Source organism: Ips typographus, unplaced genomic scaffold, assembly GCF_016097725.1.
Source record: "Ips typographus isolate SLU unplaced genomic scaffold, UJ_Ityp_2.0 IpsContig34, whole genome shotgun sequence".
Classification (NCBI taxonomy): Eukaryota; Metazoa; Arthropoda; class Insecta; order Coleoptera; family Curculionidae; genus Ips; species Ips typographus.
In genome coordinates, this window is record NW_028098573.1 from 812,642 (window position 1) to 826,076 (window position 13,435).

A 13,435-nucleotide genomic window follows, 5' to 3' on the forward strand; every position below is an offset into this window, starting at 1 on the left:
CACTTGGCACTAGCCCAATTGTCACCAAATTCAGAAAAACTCCATGAGTTATCGCCTTTTGTGTCAAAATAGTGGGCCGGAACGGCCACGCGCGCGCCTGCTTTCAGCATTTTGTTCAACTTTTAGACCGCTCGTAACTTTGTAGCGGTTAATCGCTCAGTCAGTTTAAAAAAAAGCGCGAAAACTATGAAATGTGCTCTATACCTTCATATACAAATTAGTCCTGCTAGAAGGCCCGAATGTACTCTAAAACTGCATTAAAAAGCGTCCTACATTGGGCCGTTTCAGTACTGCTGGAAGGACGCTGTGCAATCTATCATTAACTAATTTGGCGTTATTCATCAGTTTAAAAAGATTTTTTGCGAAACCAGTTGTGGCTTCGGTTCGTAATTTGGTGTTTAAATCAATATATGGTTTTAACTAAGGAGATTGACTAAATTTTAAAATACGATGAATTTTTTTGAGTTGAATTCCATGATTCAACACTTGTTTTAAATTTTTGTAATGAATGACATATTTTTCTTTCTTATAAAAAGTAGTTAAAAGTTTCGGCAGTTTTGAGTCAGGTGGAGTTTGATGTTCAGGACAAAACGGCAAATCTTTGTGTAAATCATGGAGTTGTTCAGGATATTCCAAGTCCACTTCTAAAATATGCCCAATGTCTGAATTACCATCGATGCTGCACACATCAAAATTGCAATCTTCCATCCAAAGTTATCATAAGGCAAATATTGGCACATTGCCCAGCCATATAAGTTGTTTACATCCAAATATAATAAATAAGTGGATGGTTTTGAGCTATCAAAATTTTCCATAAATTTATTGTTTGCCTCATAATAACGATTGCAACATTGTGAAATTCCCCCGCGTAGACATTTTCAATAAACATAATTTGATCGATATCTTTAAGTAACCGGAGTTTACATTTGGTATATTTTAGCATACAGTCCCAGGTGTATCCAGGCAATGTGTAATACCAACTAGGGTCTAATCCGTAGATGGTATGACAATTACTTCGAAAATTTTCAAAAACATCTGCTAATAATAAAACATCTGTTTTAAGATATAAATCTGAATACTGCCCCAAATTTTCAATGTTAAATAAATAAATAAAATGCCTTTATTTCAACAACAATAAGTTAACAGAAATGTGTTGAAATACGTCAAATGGTTGCGTCAAAACGTCAAAACTGACACAAAGAACATTTACAGTACAATTATTACTTAAAATAAACTTAGATAGATGCAGAATAATGAAAACAAATACATATAAAATTAACACAAGACAGACAGCATAAGCGTGCACTGCTAGACCGAAAGTACCTCTTTCATTTTTATTATTATTTTTTATTTTCTAAATTATTTTCCATCAGAGTCCAGAAACTCCTGCAGTGAATACGGTTCAACATCACATAGGTACTTCTTTAAAGAGTTTTTGAAAGCCTGAATCGAGTTAATCTCCTTTATCCTTGCAGGCAGTTTATTGTATATGCTTATCATTGAGTACATGCAGTTGGTTTCAGTCAATGTTAATCGATGTTTAGGACAATTGTACAAGCGGTATTTATTGCGAGTACCATGTTCATGTGTGATGGCTGATAAAGAAAAACATCTAGGATGCTTCTTGAGGAACATTAGGCACTCGAGCACATATATGGCTGGAACAGTCAAAAACCCGTTCTGTCGAAAAACCCCCCTACATGATTGTTTAAATGCCAGATTTATAATTATTCTCAACGCTTTCTTTTGGATAACAAAAGGTTGCTCCAAGTTGCTGGCATTACCCCAAAACACAATTCCATATCGAAGCATCGAAATGAAATTGCCATAGTACACCACCACCGATGCTTCATAGTCAAGAAATCTTACCACAGTTCTCAGAGCATAACATGCAGTATTCAATTTTTTACAGAGATTGCGCACGTGAAATTTCCATTTAAGCGAATAATCTATCTGGACACCAAGAAGTCTGGCCTCCTCAACCACAGCCAGCACATCGTCACCGAACCTCACCTCAGATGGAACGTGCATTTTATTTTGTTGGGTTCTATACACAATACAAAGTGATTTTTCAGCGTTTAGAATTAGCTTGTTTTTGGAAAACCATGACTTTAAAGAATAGTAATATTCTTCAGCCCGCGCTACAAGTTCTGCCAAGCCTCCACCACTTATTACAAGATTAGTGTCATCTGCGTAATTTGCCAGACAAGCGGAAGGGCAAGCCTGCCAGAGGTCATTTAAGTAGATAATAAATAAAAGGGGGCCCAATACGCTACTTTGAGGAACGCCCAAATTAGTAACCAACCTGGAAGATTTACAGCTCCGGAGTACAACGCACTGAGGCCGGCCTTGAAGATACGAGCCGACCCACGACAAAGCTGGTCCTCTAACTCCGTACCTCTCAAGCTTTGCGAGAAGATCGGGGTGGCTTAAGCAGTCAAAAGCTTTCGATAAATCAAGGAAAAGCCCGAGAGCAAGCTCGCCCCTCTCGAGAGCCCGAAGCGCGGAAGAAACGAGCTCAAAGACTGCCGTCTCAACCGATCTTCCAGGCAGAAACCCATGTTGAAAATCTGATAAAAGGTTGTTTGATACAAAAAAATTCAATAGCCTATCAAAAAAAGTCCTCTCAAATAATTTGGAGAACGATGACAAAATACTGATAGGTCGATAATTTTGCAGACAATTGGTATCGCCCTTCTTATGAAGCGGTTTAATAATGGCATTTTTTAACTTTTCTGGGTAGACCCCTTCAGCAAAAGAGGTGTTTATCGCCCAGGTGAGTGGGGCAGAAATCTCTGTAATGCATCTCTTCAACAGAAACAACGGAATATCATCTTCCCCAGCACAAAGTTTAGAATGAAAATTTATCGTAATATTTATGAGTTCCATTTCACTAACTGGACGCAAGAAAAACGATTTAACGTTTCGTTTTATATTTGAACAGTTTGAGTCTATATTCTGACTGTGCGGCTCATTGCCCAGCCTGCACAGAGCTCTCAACGCCGTACTTTGAAATGTGACATTAAAATCCTCAGACAATGATTGCAAATCACCCTCAGGAACAATAGCGTGTTGCTTTTCTTTATTTCCAGTCAGATCATGTACTATTTTCCAGGTAGTCTTGCTTTTATTATTAGAGGCTATAATTCTATTTGAAAAGTGTTTTGCCTTTGATTTTTTTAAAAGTTCATTATACTCTTTTTTCAACTCACAATACAAATAATTATGCTCGGGAAAGCAAGCTCTTAAAGCATTTGCGGCCGAAAGCCGATTTCGACATCATCATCAATTTCAGGAGATTCAAAAAAGGAATACACCGGCACCTTTTCATGGGTAGGCTTTAAGGGAAAGTGCAGATTAAAGTAGTGATGAAACGTGGTCATAAAAGAATCCCACATTTCATCCGTGGTCCCCGATGTGTAAACTTCTTCCCAACTCTCTACCGATAGATCGCGAACAAAGGACGCAACAGCGGCGTCAGGAAAATGACGCTTTAATGTTGCCTTCGCCTTATTTTTGTTACTTGTAGATTCAAACAAAAAACTTGCAAACTGTGCCCTGTGATCAGAAACAAAGTATTCTGCAACACCCGATATAACATTGACTGTTTGATCAGCAAAAATATTATCAATACAGGATGAGCTTTTACCTGATATCCTAGTGGGCTCTCTGATAAGGTTGTGTAAATTATAGGTCTCCAAATGACCCAGCAATACATCACCCTGCTCACTCGCAGAGTCGTACCCAATAATATTTACGTTAAAATCGCCCGAAATGACTAGCATTGCACGCTCCCTGTACACACACCGACATACATCGTCAAGTAATTCTAAAAACATGTTAAAGTCTCCCTTAGGAGGCCTATATACCACAACAAAAATATAATGTTTCTGCTTGATTACAAGCTCCGTCGCCGCGCACTCGAAAACGCCCTCTTTTGACATAAGATCTATGTCCGGTCGTGGTCGATAGTTGATTGTTGAACGAATGTAAATTGCCGCTCCACCGTATTGTCCCATAACACGGCAAAATTTAGCAGCCAGTTTAAAATTGGCAATTCCCGTAGATTCTATTTCTTCAGTGGTAAGCCAATGTTCAGTGATGCACATTATGTCGACCCCAAGGTCAGATATGAGCTTTTCGATCTTGTCCACGGACCTTCTCATAGATCTTACATTTTGGTGAGCCAAAACGAACCTATTTAAAGTATTTCTTTTATTACAATATGAACCTCCCCTCCTCGCCCTGTGGAGTAGGTGCACGTTTGTGGAATCGTTGAAAACGAAATGGCTTTATTTGAATTCCTCTCGGCCAGAAACTCTCGACCATAACGGCATCCAAAAGATCAAAATCCAATCCCAACTTAAATGACACATTTCCCTTTTCATTCTTTGACACCTTTTCTACAACAAATTCTTTAGTAGGATGTTTTTGCTTCAAGAACTTGTTTAGTCCCTCAACCGTGGAACCTTCTTTACATTTTGAGATGTGCAACCAACCCATTTTAGTGGCTGGTGCAAAATCCTGATTATCCGCATTATCTGCGGAACCAAGTATGCTTATGTTAGCGGTGCGTTCAGAACGTCGACCACTGTTCGATTCGTTCGATTTCGCCGTTACGGACCCAGTCGATTTCATGTGGTCTGTTGCGCTGACCCTCCCAGCACTGGCGTTGTTTGCAGTACTGGAACTACTGGAGCCCCGAGACACCGCTGGTCGTGATGCCTTGACTTTCGCAGGACGGTCCGAGATGGTGGGGCCCTTATTATTATTTTTGTTTACACTGGCGGGTGTAAACATACCAGCCACAGCATTGTCGGATTTGTTTTGATTAGCCTGATATATTTTTAATAGTGAAATTATTGTTTCCAAGTCAGAGATTCGGTTTTCCATCTGATTCAAAATTTTTATGTTTGATGTTAGTTCACACTTAGCCACACGTAAGTCGGCTTGTGTTGTGATACAGGATAGTTTATTGCAGGGTTGAGACACCACCACACTGTCACTGGCATCACGAAAAATCTCCAAGTTATTTTGGTATTTGTCTTCGATAAACCTCGTCACATAGTCACTAATCACTGTATTTTCCGGGAACTCACGGTAAACAATAAAATGTAGCAGAGTGTCTTTATTAAACTTTTTTAACTCTGAGTAAACTTGAGAATGTCTGTCGTCCGCCATGTTTTCGACCCGACCCGATGTTAAAACGTGTCTTGGTAATAATCTTCATCACTAATGTTTTCATCATTGAGCTGACTGTACAATTTTTCTTTGCTTGGTAAAGCAGTTTCCTGCAACTTATCTATATGGTCAATGTAATCGTAACAGAAAACACCTTTTCTTGTTAATAGAGTAAATTGGTTGTCGGTCACGTAAAATTCTTTTTTTGTTATTTGTAAATCAGCAGGGTCCAGTGTAGACACTAATTCACTTAATGATGCATTTAAAGATCTCAAAGAATCTACAAAGCGAAACTTGAGATTAGTTTCAGAATTGTAGATCGTGAAGAAAATATATGTTTCCTTGTTAAGAGGTAGAACGGTAATCCTCTCATTTTCCCCAAATTTTTTAATAAGGTAGTGGGAATCATACCCATTTAAACAACGAAAAAAAACTGGAATTACAAATTGTGATTTACAGTTTAAATTGCAGGCTTGATGGCTCAGACCTCTAATTTTTCCCGTGAAATGGCAATGATCGCGAACGACAATGTCACTTGCGTTAAATATTTTTTCACAAATATGACAATGCCCATTCTTCTTATCATAGTCACTACTAAGATCCATTGGAATAATATTTTTTATTTTAGATTTAACCAATTTTGATAGAGTTTGCATTTCGTTTGAAAACCAATCTAAGCAATCAAGACCTCGATATGTTTTATAAAAAGATAGTGTATCATCATAGTCACACTTGAAATAATAGCCTACACTAAATGCTGTGTGTTTTTGATAGTGCACTTCATCATTTTGTCGCTCTAAAATCGACTCGAAATCAGCGTAAATTACAAAAGGTGTTGAACTCCACATGATCATAAGGCGGAAATGTAATTTGACTAAAATTTTTTCGCTCACATAAAGTGGTATGGTTTTTTAATTTATCATTACTATTAAAATAATTTAAACATCTATCACAAACAAATTTTTTACATCTATATTTATTTATCTGTTTAAATAAAAGCCTAGACAAGTCTTTGATCCAACAATAATGGTATTTCAGCTCCGTCTCATCTTCTTGTATAGCATAATCACATTTAATGGTATATTTGTTTTGAATTAAAAGTAAATTGACATGTTTTTCTAATTTTTGACTAGTGAGCCTGGCTGGAACGGTAACATAACCCTGCTTTTCCAACTCAAGCATGTACACGTTAATTGAAATTTTATTGAGTTTTTCAAATTTTGGAATATTAGACAGAGACATTGCTTCGATACCATTAGTTTTTAACACTCTTTAATAAAATAATAAAATAATTTGGATAAGAAGAAACCCTGTCAGAATTTCTATGTGCTGGAAAAAGGGCTGCCATTACACTCCAGAAAAAACATGCATTGTCATTATTTTTAATATTAATGCAAGCGTGTTTATTCGCAATTTCCTGTGGAAGTGGTATGTATGACGAACCACCATTTCCAACTTCATATTTATTAATGTTTATTTCTAAACTGACAATTTTTGATAACGCCTAAAGATACATCGTTATTTAACCATTTAACTCTATCAGATCTTTTTTTTCTATTTAAACCACCACCTACGTGATTGTTTAAATTTTTAAAAAGTATCTTAAGTGTTTTGAAATGTCCTAAATTAGTTAAAAGTTTTTTGTACACACCCACATTTTTGTCCGACCGCCGCAGCACAGTTTGCACTTGTCTAATTGAAGTTGCAATTTTTTTCAACCATGCTGCTACTTCTTCAGGTACTGGCTGAAGTACCAATATGGCGTAGGCTTTTAGAAATAACTCAAGGGTGTGTACGCTGATTTCTGCTGCAGCTCCAGTACAATCTGACATCTTCGATCTTTCTGAAATGATTAAATCATGATTAGTATTACACCTAAATATATTTTAATTATACTTACAAATTTCCGCCAAACTGTCTTTAATGGGTGCCGTCATCCGACTAGGCAAAAACACCACGCTGTCAGACAACTCGGCCCGAACCACCACCAAATTTTGAATTGACCACTTTTAGGTTGTGCAAGGGATACAATTGGTTTAATTCAAGTTGTTGAAACTTTAGGAGAGGTTTTTCAACCAAACTGCCGGATTCGTTAATTTTGGTTAGGTTCATGATTTTTTTGTTTAAGGTAGATATATACTTTTGGGTGTAGACTAATGTTTTCAACTCTTGTTGACTGGTTTTATATGCATTTGGGGGAGGGGGGGTCTACCACATTTCCGCCTCGCTTACCACATTCCAATGCAGGTGATAAGGGAATAAATATGTTTATTTACAACCATATATGTAATGCTGTCATTACTAACGTCATTGAAGGTTAGGAAGTATCATATTGCGCACCTCTACTTCCCGCCCTCACTTCCCGCCCTCACTTCCCGCCCTCATTTCCCGCCCTCTAAAATTGTGTGATTGTTAATATTTTTTAAAAAAAAAATGATTGAATCAAATTTTTTAATGTCAGATAAAGTCGGATCGATATTCAGTTCGCAAATAATAAATTGAGAAAAATGTCCTGGATTACAACTTAAATTGTATGCATTCTAACGGTTATAATGCCTATAATACATTACAATACTAAAATTAACATGATCTAAACTAAAACAAACTACTTATTGAAATTAATGGTTACATTTGAATTATTATAAGTGTTTATAGAAATCACAGACAAACTAATATATACAGACGGTCAGAGCAAATGGAAGCCATATAATTTTGGTGAAGGCGCCAGACCAGTCAGACTAATGAATTGTTTTAAAATATTTTGATGACTCATGCGTAATCGGCTGCGATCGTCTGAAGGAGCGAAATTTGTTTTCCGCAGTGTTGCCATATTTCTGCAGAGACGCGTTCCGCGCACGGCATTTATGATTATACAACTGCATCAAATCACCGGCGCGACGCGACGGGTCGGTACGGAATAGAAATAAGAAAAAAAGCCGAGCGCATTTTGTAGGTATGCTTGCAAATAATTAAATTTAATCTAAAATAGTACGTGTTTTAGCCACAGAACTTAAAATTGATAAAAATGGTAAAATGTTAAAAATCGCCAGTTTGGAAGTTTTATATAGGCCTTTGCTCTATTTAATCTAGCTCTATAATTTCTGTTTTGCTTTGTTTGAAATCTAATTTTTTTATATAATTTTTCTTTGCGGGGAGTCAACTTAGTATAATCAGGCAAACTTGATATGTCACTTATAAAATTAATATCTGTGTTCAAATTGGGCTCAATAAAATTTAATTTTCTCTTGGGCCTGTCCATGTTGCTCCAGGTTTTCGAGTAAGTTTTCTGAGGTGTAAGGACTTTCAACTCTTCGAAGTTGAGAGTACCGTAGTGTCTTGGCACAGCGTCATTTTTTAAATAAAATTTTTTTTTACCTCGGCGGTAATTTTCATCGGAAAAATGGTTTTCGCAGATGAATTTTTGCCTTATAATGTCTGGTGGTAAATCGGCTAAAGTTGCGTTTCCTGTAAAATTATTAAAAATCGAAACTTTTTCTTATAGTAAATAATAATATTTCGTCTTAATTATTTTATTTATTGACTGATCATATGATTCATATGTTACTTTAAATCATAAAGCTCTGTGTTTACCTACAAATCAAAATAAAAAAGGATCGAAATGATTTTTGTTGTATACAGTGCATCCAGGTTTTATTAACAATACTTCAGGAATGCCCACAGAAGCACATTCTATAATGTATTTATTTTTTGATTAAATTTTTAAGTTTCTCATTTTTTAATAATCATCTTAGGTTACTTTAAGCGTATTTGTCTTCACGCTTCATATGGAGAGAGTAAAGCGAATGTGACGTCAGAATGACGTAATTTTTTTCAGAATGACATAATGACGTCACCTTGGCCCTGCTCGCTCCATGGAGCGCGAAAACGAATGCGGCCTTTACCTCAAAAAAAAGGAGCTTTGTAATTCAACCGATTTGTTTAATTCAATTCAAATGCCATTGCAGGTAGTCCTGATAAGTCTTGATTACAAAAAATGATACACTTTATATACAGGGTGGTCAGCCGCGAACATCGATCAAATACGGAAAAAGTAGAAATAATAGTATATTAAGTATCGAGAACGGTAAGTAAGCTTTACTGATCGATGACAAAGTTTGGAGGCTGAGCAAAGCAAAGCCTCTAATTTGTCTGAGACGTTGTTCGTGATGCTTACACTATTTTTTGTACGACTTCATCAAAATCATCCTAATTATGAAATAAAATGAAAACATTTTAACAAATTTCTTTTAATCTTGTATCTTACTTCCCTGTTCAGACGAACGGTAAGTGCAGCAGGTATTTACTTCCCGGTTTGTTAGCCCTTCCAACCAGAAACTAGACAGGAACTAGTCCTTCCCGCCTTCAAAACAGGTACTGTCAAGTATCATCACTCAAAATTAGACAAGTCGTACAAAAAAGAATATTTTTAATATTTTTTTAATCCATGGTGTTCCATTTAAAATACGGAAGTTGGTAGCTACTTTTGCTATAACCGGAAGTACCACCAACTTGGAAATATTTTAGATCAACGACCCCCCATCGATTTTGGTTGGTAGCCAAATTTTCGATTTTTTTTTAAGTGTACTTTATCAACAATCGATGGAGTTCCCGGAGGACCATCCTTTTTGCATACAAAAAAAATGCAAAAAAAGCATTTTGTAATTGCAAAAAGCAGGGTAACCAAATTGTGGAAAAATGCTGTCAAAAATAATAGTTTAGGTAATTATTTCTTCTCAAATGGTTGTAACTCTCTAAAATCGAAAAAATGTGGTGCCTATTTGACATAACACCTTTTGTTTGAAAAAATGAAATGTTATAATCTACTAATAAATTTCTGTTTACTGATGTTGATTATAAACAAAACTTAATTTTTTTTATTTTATACTCGAGCTTATAATACTGTTACCTATCCAAAGAAACAAAGTTTATCAGTTACAAATAGTATTTATAATAATAATAATTATAATAGAACAACCTCAAATAATATTTCTCGAATATTTATAAAAAAGCAGCTCCTTGTTCATTTTATTAACAATTTATGTTACATGTCCAATTAGGACTTTCAAAATAATTTTGATAATATGAAAAAACCACGAAGAATTATGCAATAACGTATAATTTTTTTCAATAAATACATGCAAAATCTGTACGAACGCCACTGGTTAAAATTACCAAATTGTTTGCACATTAAAACATGTGCAAGTCTAGTCTATGATATGAATATAGTACTAATTAGTAGAATATTATCATGTTATTAAGCATCACCCTGTATTATAAAAGTGTACCTACCTACCTATTCGTAATAAACGAGATAGTCAATAATATTGATCGACAATAATATTAAAGAAGTCCTAACCCTGAACAAATTGAATACCTATTGCAAAGTGCGACAATGGGTTTTTAAATAGTCTTTTAACTTTTAAGTAAGGTAATAGGTTAATACAGAAAAGCATCATGCGGCACTACATTAAAGCAAGCTAAATAAGAACATTTTTAGTTAAAAATAGCCCATACCGCAGTAAATCACCCACTTTCGACAAAGTTCAGGGTTCTTATGGGGAAATCTAAATAATCGGACACCGTCACGACCACTTTTTCCACAGTTTAAGTACTTGCACACATTTCCCGACATATTTGTAAATATCAGATATCTATGTGAGCAGAAAAAAAATAATAAATAACACAAAAGTTAAACTTCCACTACCGATGTCTGCACGTACGGTTAACAAATAGCAACAGTTTTGATGAATTTGGCGGGAAAACATTATCCGTAAATACCAGTGCCAATTATAAACTTAAATACGTTCTAAATAAAGTTTTATCTGTTCTAACTCCAATAACACGATTCCTAGTTACCCTCAATATCTTAATATTTCTTAATAAAACAATATAAGCAAATTGCAATGATCATTTAAAAAAATTTCTGATGGTACAAAGAATTCTAGCAATACCAGGCAACGTTGCGTAATTATGCCTTCAAACAAGAGCCAAACTGCAGAAAAATTTACTGGCTGCACTGCCATCTGTTATGAGACGCTCGAAATAGATACCGTCGATTCGCCGATGGAGACTGTTGAACAGCAAAGGGTCTCCATTTAGCGTTTCGTTTTTTAACCATTTGGCTGACCGTCTGTATATATTAGTTTGTCTGTGTAGAAATATTTAGGCCAGTACCAGCACTGGCGTCTCCAACAGTTGTCTCTTTGGTCGACAAATTAATTTGCTGCTGAATGACTGAGGTTTGTGAACTACTTGCAACAGCTTCAGAAGACATGGCACGTTGGGACAGCATAACGGCAGTTTTGGTTTTATTCTCCATTGAGCTATCCACATAACCTTCTGCCACAGTACTAGATTTCCATCCTCCCAGCCTTTTTAATTTTTTCTTCGCACCACTTCCTATATAATTCAATAGCTTTTAGGTAGCGATGCTTACTTTTCTCTGGCACCAAGCCGTGTGCTAATGCGTCAGCAGCCTGTGGTATTTCTGGCGGGGTACACACTTTTTCTGACATTTATTTATATTGGTGAGTTGTTTACCACATAGCTACGGTAACAATATACCTGATTGATTATTCTGAGAAAAATGCCTGCTTGGTAGTTTTTTGTTAAATGTAATATTCTAGATATGTTCAGAATGAAACAATGATTTGTAAATTTTGATAGAAATATGATGGTTGTAAATAAAATAGTATACAAACCTTGGTAGGAAGTTTCATTCCTGTCTCGAGATCCTAGCTAAACCTGGACGCTTTGCGTCTCGGCTATCTAACTAATCTCTCGATAGTAATGAAACTCTTCCCACCTCGGTGTGTAATATACTATTTGCATATGAACTAATTCCCATGCAAGTGTTTATATTATTAATTTAATTGACTTGTGTAAGCCGAGCTTTTACATATCAACTGCATTCCCCATGCAAGTGATTATATATGCATTTGTGCCGAGGTTACAGTAAAATTCTATTTTATTTTAGTTAGTTTGGGAAGACATGGTTTCTGTTGTTTGGTTGGAGTCGTTAAAGTGTACCAAAAATGACGGTGTTTGAAACGGATCAGGAGTCGAGTAAAACCGTTTTGGATGCAGAAAATTGCTGTTTTAAAGAATTGTTATTCCCAATACCACCCCTTCCGTTTGAAGAGCTGTTACTCGCGCCACACGAAAACGAGGAGGCGAAGGGGCAGGTGGACTTTCTCAATTCCCTACGATGTCCTGAAATAATGGATTTTTATTTTTGTGAGCATTGTAATCATGTAGCTAGATTACATGAAATAGGTGTGCTTTGTGGGGTCTGTAATAAACCTGCTAATTATGTACTTTATACATGTTTTTTATTTATTTACAACCTTTGTTATATGAGTAAGTAGTATTTTAAGTTGTTCATACAAAGACAAATTTGGACAGGGAATGTCAAAGATGCTTAAACTTAACTGATCAGATTTTTTTAAAGCATTTGAAAATTCATCATATTCAAAATAGCGCTGATTTTGGAAAAAATACAACAACCCATTGGTATAACGGAAAGCTCCATTTATAGCTGGAGGAATTCCGTTAAAGTCTTTCGAAATATACCCATAGCTTTCTACAGTGAAGGAACATTCATTGATTATACAATAATAATTATCGCTAAAAAAATATATGGTTTTCCCGCTATAGGTGTTGATTGCCCCAATCAAATCGTTTTCAAAGGGAATCTGTAGATCTGATTAATAAAGTTTTCTACTTAGCTTAAAATTTTTATCGTTTATAACATAGATTTCCTTATTTACAATTAAAACTAATTCATTATTAGGTTAATTTTTGATAGGCGGCCGTAATTTTTTCTATTTTAGGTAAAAAAGGAAATACAGAGTAGATAGAAATACTCTTTCTAGACATTTTCTTAATCTGTAAATCCATAATCCATATTTGATCTGAATGTAGGATATATAAGTTGTAATGCATTATTAAGAAAAACAAATCACTTGGATTTACATCACATATTCGAAGTTGCGGCTTAATTTCAGGCTTGTACGGTAAGGGCGGCTGTGTATAGGGTGTGTGCACGGTAGTAGTCAGAGTAGGTTTATAGACGGTGCGAGATGGCACAGTAGTAGTAGTAGTAGTATTTGGAGGAGTTTTAAATCCATATAAACTTTGAATAGCCAAAATATCGTCCGAGTGTAAGCGTGAATTACCGTTGTAGTATGCATACATGATGGCTTTGAGAACAGCTGAATGCCCAAGCAACACAAATTTGTCTATTATACGTTTA

The 13,435-nt window shown here is 35.7% G+C and overlaps 1 protein-coding gene and 1 pseudogene across 1 annotated transcript in view; both read right to left on the bottom strand.

The window, feature by feature from the left end:
• Positions 1–13,435, bottom strand: part of LOC145739679 (uncharacterized) — a 256,327-nt gene that overhangs the window by 68,020 nt on the left and 174,872 nt on the right. The window lies entirely within an intron of this gene.
• On the bottom strand, positions 5,202–13,377 carry LOC145739705 (uncharacterized; annotated as a pseudogene).